Raw genomic sequence first — 12,549 nt, 5'->3', positions numbered from 1 at the left:
CTTCATTGTTGGAAAGTCAGATGATATTTTCCCATCACTTTATATTTCAATGTAAAACATGAACATCACATGGTGTCATGGTCACTTGTTGAACTTCATGCAGTTGGCCTCAGCCCATTGGTGCAGCCTATCCAGATCCTCCTGCAGAGCTTTCCTACCCTCGAGCAGATCGACACATGCGCCTAACTTGGTGTCGTCTGCAAACTCACTGAGGGTGCACTCGATCCCCTCATCCAGATCATCGATGAAGATATTAAAGAGGACTGGCCCCAGTACCGAGCCCTGGGGAACGCCACTAGTGACTGGCCTCCAACTGGATTTGAGTCCATTCACCACGACTCTTTGAGCCTGGCTATCCAGCCAGTTTCTAACCCAATGAAGCATGTGCCAGTCCCAGCCATGTGTAGCCAGCTTCTTGAGGAGAATGTTGTGGGAAAAGGTGTCAAAAGCCTTGCTGAAGTCAAGGTAGACCACATCCACAGCCTTTCCCTTATCCACCAAGCATGTCACTTTGTCATAGAAGGAGATCAGGTTCGTCAAGCAGGACCTGCCTTTCATAAACTCATACTGACTGGGCCTGATCACCTGGTTGCCTTGTAAGTGCCGTGTGATGACACAAGACATTCATTGATGAGTGATATAGATTGTATTTCAAATAGCTAGTGGAAAAAAAACCTGGACTGGCCATACATATGAAGAAGTAAAACGAAAACTTCAGAATCAGTTTGTTTTAGTAACAGTCAGAACTAGATCAGCTGAAGTAAATGTACCTACAAAAATATCAAAAATATATGTGTGAAGTTATTATAGACAGAATGGCAACAAAATTTACTAGCTAATCAACAACAAAAAATCTAAGTTACATTGTCCTTAGAGCTTATTTTGAAAGCTCCAAATCTGAGAGAATTATCAAACACAAGTGGGAAATCGCATGGCTTTTGAGCAATTTTTAACATTTATCTAGTCTCATATAGTAGGTTAGCTTGCTCTATTTTTGGCATTTTAATTTTGGCTTTATGGTTTTAACTACAAGAGGGTCCTAAAACAGTCTTATTTACTTGTATGTTCTAAGTGATTCAAAAAATCTTTCTAGTAATCTTTTGTCAATTAAGAATAATGTTAACATATGTATCCATCAGGTAGTAAAATTCTGCTGAATTTCATTTAATTTTATCCCTGCAAACAGGAGAGTCCAAACTGAGCTCACTCTGACTTGGTTTGGTTAGAGACAGGGACCAGTTTTTGTTTTTTTAAAGTTGGCTCTATATTTGTTTAGAAATTTTGGTGTTGGGAAGCACTCAGTAAGTAAGAGCTAGAAGTGTATGTGAAAAAAAAATGTGTATCTCCAGAGAGCTATCACAAACATAAAGGTACTTGAAGGGATGTCCTGAGTGAATTTAGAGTTAATTTTCCTCCTTGTAGATGCCATGGTGTTGTGTTTTGGATTTAAGATGAAAATAATGCTGATAATACACTGATGACTTAGTTGTTGCGGAGTAGTGCTCACACAGAGCCAAGGACATTTCAGCTTTTGGTACTGCCCTGCCAGTGAGGAGGCTGGGGTTGCGCCAGGAGCTGGGAGGGGACACAGCCAGGACAGCTGGCCCAGGCTGGCCAAAGGAATGTCCCATACTGTGTGGCACCATACTAAACAATAAAACTGGGTGGGCTGGCTGGGGTGGGGAGATTCACTGCTTGGGGATGGGATGGGCATCAGTCAGCAGGTGGTGAGGAATTGCATTATTCATCACTTGCTTTGTACGTCCTATTATTATTATCATCATCACCATCATCATTGTCATCATCCTCATCACTATTTCCCTTCCTTTTCTGTCCTTTTAAATTGTCTTCATCTCCCCCCAAGATTTTACTTTTTTTTTTTTCCTTCCTGATTCCCATCCCTGTCCCCCCTGCAGGGGCAGGGAGGAGGGAAGGAGCAATCAGCTGTGTGGTGCTGAGCTGCCTGCTTGGTTAAACCACAACAAGGAACCCTCTGGAAGGAAGTCTTTTTCCACCTGAATTGTAAGACAAGTTCCTAGATTTCTCTTCATCTGAGCGACCAAACGTAAGCAACAAAACAGATCAGAGGAAGAGATGTGGTCAAAATCTGCAGGTGGACTCCTTGCAGGCACTGTGGTAGCTGACAGAATCGCTACAAGACAATAGGGAGAGAAAAAAGAAACAGCTATGATTAATGCTCATCATACTGTGCATGTTGTTATCTATGAAGCTATCCCTATATTGTAACTACCCTCCTATACCTTATTGTACTCACTGCTATCTTTTCCTCAGTTCAGACAGATGTTTTTGTCCCAAAGAACTACATATATTTTCACATTTCTACTTTATCAGCATAGAGGAGACCCTATCTTGAGCTAGGATAGTTTAGTGCAGCTGTATGGATCTTGTAGGATGCTGAGTTTAAGGATTGGAAAGTAGTTAGTGTTGCTATGGGAACTGATTTCTTGGTTAGTCACACAAACAATGTATTTATCTATCTCACCCTATACTTAACATGAAAACCATTCAGTGATTTTGTTTCAGGGCAACCTGAGTTGCATGCAATGAAGTGTTCAGTTTATAAGAAATGAATCCACTGCAGTAAATAAAATGCTTTTTCTATAGTAACACATTAAATTAAACCAGGCTCCAATATTTTCAGAGGAAAGTTGGATGCACTTGTAATTCTAAGAGCCTCAAGGAATGACAGAGCAATTAAACTTCCAGATCGTGACAGCCCCCGAAAGGCTGCAGGAACTATAGCACCTAGGCTCACACCTAACTAGTATTTGGAAAATTCCTAGTGGCTGTTACTCACTATAAAAAAGACAGAATTCTCTTTTTACTGACCAAGAACTCTCACCCAGCCACATCTACACTTTCCTTTCCATAATGGAGCAATAAACAATTTTGGCCCTGGAGTTAGTTACTTTACATTATCACAGAATCACAGAATGGCTGAGGTCGGAATGGATGTCCAAAAGTCGTCTGGTGCAAGCCCCCTGCCCAAGCAGGTCCACCCAGAGCAAGGTGTCCAGGACCATGCCAAGAGGACTTGGTCCCCTGGAAGATCTCTAACAAGGGAGATCCATGGCCTCTCTGGGCTGTCTGTGCAAGTGTTCATTGTTCATAAACAGTGCTCCTGGTGTTCAGAAGCAGCCTCCTGTGACCCAGTTTGTGCCCAGTGCCTTTTGTTCTGGCACTGGGCACCACTGAAAAGAGCCTGGCTCTGTCCTCTTTGCACTTTCCCTTCAGGTATTTGATCACATGGATCAAATCATCACATCATATGTAATGGATGGTATTTGATCACATGGACATCCATTACATATGATGTCAAACAAAAGTGAAAATTCCCACAGGGCCAGGATGACTTTTTTTTTTTTTTTTTGGTCAGAATACATGTATGCTCATCAGAAGAATTTCTGGCATTTGGAAACAAACCTCCAGATCTTGGTGGTAGCTGGTGGAGACTGCACTTGAACCAAAGTTCAAGTTATTTTCCAAGGGGCTGCTCTAAGTGTTAGGGGTTTCTCTTTTTCTCATACTGTTTCTTCTCTCACACTATCCACTCTATTGAGTTACGCCACACAACTGAGGTAGAAGCACACACTGTGAAGTATCAGTTGGGGACAGGAGTTCAGTGGAGGAGTTTTGATTTCTCCCTAGCCCAAGTGCATTCTACTGTCTAAAATCATTCTTTCTCTAAAAATGCTTGCAATGTAAATTGTCACACCTACTTGGAGAATCAAATAATTCCTCACTCAGAAAAAAAATGTTCTATTTTTCCTTCCTAACTGACTAGGTTAAATGCTTGAAGATCCAAGGCAAAAAATAAGGCAGGACTAAGCAGCATTCTTCTAACACTTCCAAGTCAGGAACAGATTGCCAGTGTTCCATGTTTTTGCAGAAGCCATTCTTTCCCCTCTACAGATTTGTTCTCCTCACTCTAAGAATTAGAATATATACATGCATATCTACAGAAATCAGTGTTTCAGATTCCCTGTATGTAAATGGAGAACACCCACTACGTTTAAACTTCATATCTGTTAATGATTTTATCCATCCTAGAGAAAAACAATCACTGGGAATTTTATTCACATTTTATTGTTTTGAAATTGTTATAAAATGGAACACCTGTAAGGTCTTCCACATAAATTACTTTTTTAACAACCACTGCAAGTCTCAAATCATCAGTTGAGGTAAACAATGCAAGATGCAAGTAAAGAGTGGGAATGTGGCCCTTATGCATGTGTAAGAAAAAATATTTGTTTTAACAGCACACCCTCTGAAGAGTGATAAATTGTTGTTACTGAAAAGTAAGAGTCTTGTATCTCATTAGGTTACATCACAAGTGACAAAATATGAGGTTCTTACAGAGCTAATGGCATAACAGCAGACCATCCACAGACAACACCTGCTAGCTACCAGGAAAATAATAAGCACATGATCCCTTGAGATCTAATTCAACAGTAAAACCTACCAAACTAAAAACAAGAAAACCCACAAAAGATTACAGAAGACCCAAAATATTTCCTGACACACTGCAAAAGCAGGTGGGCAGAATTTAGACTGGTCCCTTGATGATTAGCTACAACATGCAGTATAGTCTGGTTTGAAGATTTACACTTTGACAGAGATTAGAGAACAAAATTTAGTTTCCAGGACTGAGAATCCTAAAACCTGTGCAGTTCTACCTCTTCTTGCTTTCCTCCATTGGAAATTATGATATATTAACTTCCTAGTATTTGATCATTACAAAAAATGACTGGAAACAAACAGCGTTTGTTGTTTGTTTTCCAGTTATCTGGAGAACTGCACCTACAACAAAACTCAAGGTAAGGGAAGGAGATAAACAACAGAATAAACAACAATACCTGAGAATGGAGTGTTAGAAGTGGAGCCGCAGGAAATAACACTTCTACTTCGAGTTCTGACTTCTACTGTTTGTAACTTAAAGTCATGCGTGAGAAAACAGTTTAAAAGTGATTGAAAACAATCCTGCTTTAACAACCTAATATGAACACAAGTGCTTTGCCCTTAGTGACAATAACAAATTGGCAAGATTGCAGTTTTCTAATGTGCATGATAATAAGCTTTGGGGGAGGGAAGTATGGGTGCAGCAGGGAGAGGAAGTATATGGCACTGGGTTCACAGCTCACAATTACTGATTACATCAAATATGTACAGTATGCAATAGACTTTGGCATCATCTTCATAATGTTCTGGCATACCTCAATAGCCACAATGACAATTTTGCTGAAGTATCTGACATGGAACTGGACAGTGTTATTTTGCATCCAAGTTCTGGGCCATTAACACATTTGGGAAGAAAGGGAGTATTTCATAGTACCTGTCGTATTATCATACAGCTTACTATAAAAAAATAATAATTTTCCATTAGCTAAAGGGCAACACCGATTCTTTATCTGATCCAAATCCAACTCCCACTGAAGCTGTCAGAAGAAGCAGAAGCACATTTTTCTCATGTGGATATATTTTCAATGATGTGTCTCTCAGTGAACATTATTGTCATTTAACATATGACCACCTTCTTGAAGGTAGCAATTTTTCAACGTGTTTTGAGGAAGAAAAACAAAATCACAAGTCACAGCAGCTTTGAGTCATGCATCTTCAGAAAAGAAAGAAATTACCACTGGCTCATAGAAAGTTTTCCAACACAGCTGCTTTTCCTGGAGCTTTGACAGCAGAGCTGTGCCTCTGAATTATAAACATAGCTGCTGATTTGGCCGTCAGAAATTTGGTTCAAAAATATAAATACTTTTGAACAAAATAGCTTTGGACTGTAATAGTCTGTGAGTTATTGAAAAAGATGTGGACACAATTGGAATCCATTCTCTCCCAAATGCTCAGAAACCACAGCAACAGTAATTATTTTTCCTCAAATGCTTTCAAAGTCACTCCAGCCATTGTTCAGTGATTTGTGGGCTCTGCAGAAAAGCAGATGGTGTGCTTTGACCATTGTTTATTTTACCAGTCAATTTTTTTCCATTGTTGTTTCATCTTTGTTCTTGTGTTTGTTGCATCTGCTCATTTCTTCAGCTAATACTTGAGTATAACCTATAAATTGTCCTGCGCAAAGACAATTTCTGTGCTGTGTGTGGAAAGTGTCTAACAGTGCAAGATAACCCTGTCCCTAATGCAAGTCTCTGAAGCCAGATGTTAGACATGTAACAATCTTTTGGTGCCACGTGCTATGTTGGGTCTCTTAAGGTGCTACATGAAGTTTTTCACCACTGTAATTTTTGTCTTATTAAGAGACCCAGTAGACAGAAAAACACACTTCACTTATTGGATTTCAGGAAAGCAGCAGCAGAAATTGTCTGAAAGATGGCCAGTTTGGCCTTCCTCAGGAAAAAACATGAAAAGACGTGGGCAAAATAAGACAAGATGTTGACAGTCCCGCCAGTGCATTGAGAAATAAGTGATACTGAAGAAACACACATACTCTTCAGTATTTGCTTCTCTGTAAGCCAATGTATAATGGGGATTCACTAATCCTCATCTCTTGTTCTAGTGAAATTCCTATAACTTGCTCTCAAAGTAGGCTCAAAGGAACAGAGAAACTCATGCCAGCCACCTAACTGGAGGCAACCCAAAGCTTTGGTTTCAGAGAATATTTTGATTTTAAGTGACTCACCCACAGAAAGCAGGTAATAACACTGCAGTTTGGTTTTCAACCAGCATAAACAACTACATCTTTTAATTTTTAAACACTTTTTCCTAAATAAATTACTCCTGGAAAAACAAACAAAAAACAAAAACATTTTAAAATGCCCCTGTTTTATTGTTTCTCTCTCTTCTACTGCTACTTTTTAATACCATTTAAGAATCAGTATACAGGGGAAGGGCAGCTGCATCTTCTTGATTAGGCTTAATCCAGCTCATTTACTTAAAAAAAATATTTGATCAGCATTTGCATTATGTTCTCCCACTGGACCTCTCAATCTTTAGGTCCTCATTTTCACAATGAATCACAGTTCTAGAGATCAACTGTTCCATTTATGCATTCTAGATAAAGAAAAGATATATTTCTGATGTTTAAAATGTAAACTCTCCATAAATTGCTGGATCATATAGATCAAATGTGCTGAACATCTAACTGGATTTGTCCTGTATCTGTCTAGGTACCTTCTCTGGCATCACTACATATTAATTCCCTTCAGTTCTCTTGCACTGCAGCCTGGAGATTGTCCCGTTAACATATCCAACCATTCTACAAGATGGCAACAGAATAGCCTGGTGGATAAGAAATGGCAGAATGTCCTTTGAGTAGTTATGTAACACATGGCATCAAAATATTCATTTGCTTCCAGAATTTTGAAAAGTAATGAAAATAATGTCATTTTTAAAAGAGATGGAGCCATGATTTTTAAGAATTGTGCTGAATACATTTTTGCCTGGCTGGCTTGTTGTATATGAAAGTGTGTTATTAAAAGTAGCACTGGGTCACTTTATCTTCTTTATCAAAATAAACATCCTTGAACTTTTTTTTCTATGAAGGGTGTAAGGGTATGATAACGAAAAGCTGAAAAATTAGTAACAGATCTTTGAAATTGAAATTGCCTTATAAATGATTATCAGTGATAACAGATGACTTGTAGAATGTGATAATGCATCAAGGAAATGTTTTTTGAAATGCTGATGCAAGCAGTCCTCTAAAATAGACTTTTATTGCTACAGCATATCCAAAAATCTTGTCTTCACTCACTGTACTTCTAAAGTATGTCTATGCACACTGATATCGGCAATGTACCTGGTATATTCACAAAAAATAATGATTTTGGAGGAAAGTGTAGGTGATGTGGCAGGCATAACTTTTGCATTAAACAATGAAACTACTGCTATTGTTCTCTGGACTCTGATTTGTAAAACTTTTAATTAGTAAAACAAGGTTTCTAAAGTATCTATAAATTTTTGGATTTACCATTCTTGGCCTTTCAGATGTGTTTTTTGCATCTGCTCATTTCTTCAGCTAATACTTGAAACCTTTCAGGTTTCAGATGACTACAAATTAATCACAAACTGAAGAAAAGTGGATTCAGTGGGGGAAGGGAGAGGGGAAGGGTTGTGAGTAATTGTTTTCATTCAGATCACAGTCAAATTTGTGAGATCAATGCAGTCTTAGGCCTTTTTTGTGTAAAATGTGTGCCCCGTTTTTGTTAATGAAGTGTTTTTCAATAACGGCAGGAGAAGAACTCCGAGTAGGGCAATTTAGGTTTCTATTTTATTAAGTGTTTTATATGTTTGGAATTTTCCTTACCTGCCTGTATTGCTCAGTTATGCATGATAGCTGTGTCTTTGGGATTACATTCTTTTCAGTGTTTGCCTACAGTAGTCTAATTGGTCCTTGAGACTACGCCATTGCTCTAACTGCACTGCAGCAAAGTGATGTCTAGATGAGACCAGTTGGTAAAGTCAACTGAAGAGGCACTGAGAGCAGAAGGGACCTCCGGGGAGGGTGGCAGGGCAGTGCCTTGCCAGCCAAGGCCATGCCACCAGCCCAGCCAGGGTGCTTCAGGTGTAATGACATGCCACAGGCTTTCTGTGCAGCTAGCAGTCACAAATTCACTCTGTGCCTCACTGCGAATCCAATGGAGAGCACTGACTCATTCATAGTGAGATCAAGACACATGACATGTCCCTTTCTCTCAACCACATCATCCCTTGTAGCTTGCTACAGAGCTGTTTTATCTCAGGAGTATAAACACAACAGGAAGAGGGCGTGCTTTTCATAATCTATTGTGCCAATAGTAGCAGTTGCCCATCTTCTAGGTTTGCACCATTTCTGTGCCTGGAGAGCAGATACCAAGTGGAAGGTTTGCACTACGGTGAGTCAGCAAGCATGGGCTTCACAGAGGCACTGAAGCTGACGCTAGTTTTCACATTTACCACCTGCAAATGAGAGAACAGAGCCCCCATACAATACACAGACCACAGCTGGTTCATTCTGGATATGTGCAGTGTGATCAGCGGCAGACAGAGTTTGTTTAGGGGCACACTGTAAGACCAATGCAGTAGGAGAAGAGGTGCCAGCAGCATCAGCTGCATGTTAGGCTCCCACATCACACTGCCTGCCCTTGCTACTGCAAGACAAAACTCCCTCAGAATTGAATCTCAGTCTTACAGGGAGATCATATGAGATGGAAGGAGTTAGCTGTGGTGATATGGGGGCTGCAGTGGGAAAGAAAGTTGGGAGAGGCAGCCTTTTTCCTTTATAGTAGAGCAAGTTCTGTTCACAGCTGGCACTTGGTTCTTAGTTACAGGGAATTGCACAGAAGTAGTCTTTTCACCTATCTCTACTGAACTGCTAAAACAACCACTCTACAATCATGTTATTTCCAGACTCTACAATTAGGAAAAAATTGAAAGCAGTGAAATTTGCTGTGGTCCAGATGCACAACAGCTATACAGGAGACTGAGCGTGTACACCCGTCCGCTACTACAAAATCCTTAGCTCCTCATCCAAGTTGTAGTCTGACTCTGAACTCACCAATTCAACTCCTGATGAAGCAGATGAAAGAGATTCATTTTAAGCCTAAACTTAAGTAGTTATGGTATGTATCTCCTGAACACCTCAAGGCTTTTTGATCAAAAGAAATGCAAAACCTAATGCTCATTATGTTAGAGGGTTCCTATCTGTGTCTTACCCAGAGAAGGTGCTAGTTCTTAGAGTCACCAGTTACAGGAAGTTGTTTCAAACTTTCTCAGCAGTTGATGCAATTTATGCAAGCCCATAAATTGTGTCAATTCTCTTGTAATGTCAGCCACATTACAAAGGAAAGGAAACAAAACAGGAAAAAAAGACGTGATTATTTGATAGGTACTGTGTATACACCTGACACTTCAAATACTCTAGAAGTCTCTGTAAACTGTAACAACAGCTTAGACAAACATTTATTTTTTCTAAGCCAAATTGTGACTAAATGTCGATTCTGTACTTGAAAAACAGAGAGGTGATCAGCTGGCATCCGACTGAATTTTTGAGTCTGTGAAAGTTTCAGCTGAAAATTTTAGTTTGGATTAATTACATAAACTGAGGATTCAAGCTGTTTCATATCTAGACATGTTGGTTGCTTTTGTCTTTCACAAAAATAGCATTTCCTGCTAAGAGATAGATGCAGGGAGGGAATGGTGAGTTTCCTATAGAAGCTTTCCAGTAGGAAAAGTGATAACAAGAATTTTAACTGACTTCAAGACAGCTACTGCATACATTTTATGAAACTGGGACCACTTACAACAATGTGAGGCTGGCCTCTATAATATAGAACGTCATTTCTCCTCAGTTAAAAATATTTCACCTTTGGAAAGACTAAATATAAAAACCCATAGAAACCATTCATTTCAAGGCTTTGGATGAGCCACCAGAAGATACTTGACTGAATGTCAGTCTGTCGCTTTCTGTCATCTCTCTCCCTTTATATTCACAAGACTGTCTTCCTTGATCTTGGAACCATTTATGCATATACCATAAACATTTCCTTAATTAGAAAGAAAAGCCTAAAGTTTCTGTTTTTTCTATTAAATGAATTATAAAGGCTGCTCTTCAATGTGAACAATGCATTATCCCATTTTGAATATGCAAGCAAAACCTGAGTTTTTTACTTACTTTCTTCTAATATACTATGACAGACACTTCCATAACATATCTGTTACATAAATACTTTTTTTGGTCATGTTTTGTATAATTTCACCTTGATTTGTTCCACTCACTCAAGTACAACAGAAGAGAAACTGAAGTTTTTCATCATCTCTATCCCACAAGGAAAGTCTGGCCTTACCCTTGATCTCTAGAGAACATCAATTTAGATTTTCAGCTTGAATATTGATGACTAATTTCGTCTTCCTGTGAAGCTGCAGTGGGTGTCACCCAAAGTATAGAACTCCATTCTCAAGTGGGAAAGCAGGAAGAAGATCTGCTCACTTATTCCCTCATTTATTTCTTGCTGAATGTCTGAAAACCAGCAGAGAAGCAAACACACTAAGTGAAATCCTGGACTTTCTGACACAAGTAAAGATTTTGGCAGGTACTTAATTCGTACACCATCGTTTGGAAAATCATTTTTGCCCACCCAGAAAAGGGTACTGCTGTAAGGTATTTATGGTCTTTGCTCCTACCAGGATCAAATCCCATCTTTGCAAGACAACTCCCAAAATTAAACAGTGTTCTATGATCCATTAAATCTCCATTCCACAAAAGTTCTGAACTCACAAATCTACCTTGGGGAATGAGAAATCCAGTGCAGTTCAGTCTATGTGAATGTACATACTGCTCATGTGCTCAAAGTAAAATGCCTTGTTGGGTTTGGCAATTGCAGTCAGTCCCACTTATGCCCATTTTTAATGGAAACCACAAAGAGTTTAGCAGAGTTGTGTGTGTGTGTTTGTTTCGTTGTTTTTTTACTGTTAGTTTACCTCACAAGAATGTTTGGGTTGGTTTTAAATCTCCATCAACCATTCCGTGCTCAACATACTAGCTGATACGAACAACCCTTTTAACCAACTGCATGATGAGGATGGTTATTAGAGTTAATGACCATCACCTAGATGCTTTTGGATTAAATTTGCATCCTACATTAAGACAGAAAGGACTTTTTCTTCCTTTTCTGTTAAAACCTGAAATATAAGTCTTTATTAAACTATTGTACTGTCAAGTGCTTATTTTTCCCTGTTTTCAAAGATGCTTTTTTTTTTTTTTTCATTCACCCAAGGAAGGCTTCACAACAAACAATATAAAAGAGATATTGGGCATTTAAACAGCAGCAATACAAACTGAGATATAAAAAAAAAAGCTCCAGACTTATAAACCTTTCATTTTTCTGTTTCCATGGCAAATAAAGGCATTTTAGCCCATTTCTAAATGACATGTCAAAGAAGAAATGACATCTTCATCCAGTATTTCTACAATAAATTGATGAATTCTCAAAAGGAAATGCAGCCTTAATAGGTGTATAAGTGATCAGTATAGAGAAGACCTGATTTGTTAGGACTTTCCACCTAAAGGCATTTTCAACATCAGTTTTTCTTTATTAGCAAATGTTGACTTTTTAATGAGATCATTGCAGCAGTCTCCAGTGGTGCTATTTCAGTTTGTCTCCAATTATAAACTCAGTAGGTCACAGCATGGAGTAAGAAAAAAAAAAAATAAAGAGAGGAAGAAAAAAAAAAAAAAGAGGAAATAAAAGCACACTGAGAATCAAACTTATCAGTAGTCCCATTAAAAATACCAAGTACAAACTTTGGAATGAGGGAGCAATCTGTAGACACAGTTCAATGGTTTCATTTTAAACTGAAAGAAATATTAACATGTTAATTATTAACAGGGTGATTAAATTTGATTAAATTTAAGCTTTGTTTAAACTTTGCATGTCTTGGGGTTCCACTTGCAGAAATACTCAGAGTCTGTCTCAAGCACTCCAGGGGCATCACCTAAACCTGCAGCAGAGGAATGCCAGTCATAGAAACACAGCCTTTAACAGTATTCCACAGTAAGAAGAAATAAGGATGCAGACACATTAGCATTTTAGG

At 38.8% G+C, this 12,549-nt stretch overlaps 1 long non-coding RNA gene across 1 annotated transcript in view; it reads right to left on the bottom strand.

The window, feature by feature from the left end:
• Positions 1 to 486: 486 nt before the first annotated feature.
• The window catches only part of LOC137848165 (uncharacterized), a 143,648-nt gene continuing 131,585 nt past the window's right edge, over positions 487 to 12,549 (bottom strand). The window contains exon 14 of the long non-coding RNA XR_011091196.1: positions 487 to 10,975. This is a non-coding gene — a long non-coding RNA (uncharacterized lncRNA). The remainder of the gene's footprint in view (positions 10,976 to 12,549) is intronic.

This window comes from Anas acuta, chromosome Z (genome assembly GCF_963932015.1).
Source record: "Anas acuta chromosome Z, bAnaAcu1.1, whole genome shotgun sequence".
In the NCBI taxonomy this organism is placed as follows: domain Eukaryota; kingdom Metazoa; phylum Chordata; class Aves; order Anseriformes; family Anatidae; genus Anas; species Anas acuta.
Note: the sequence above shows the minus strand (reverse complement) of the source record. Positions and strands in the feature narration are given on the sequence as shown.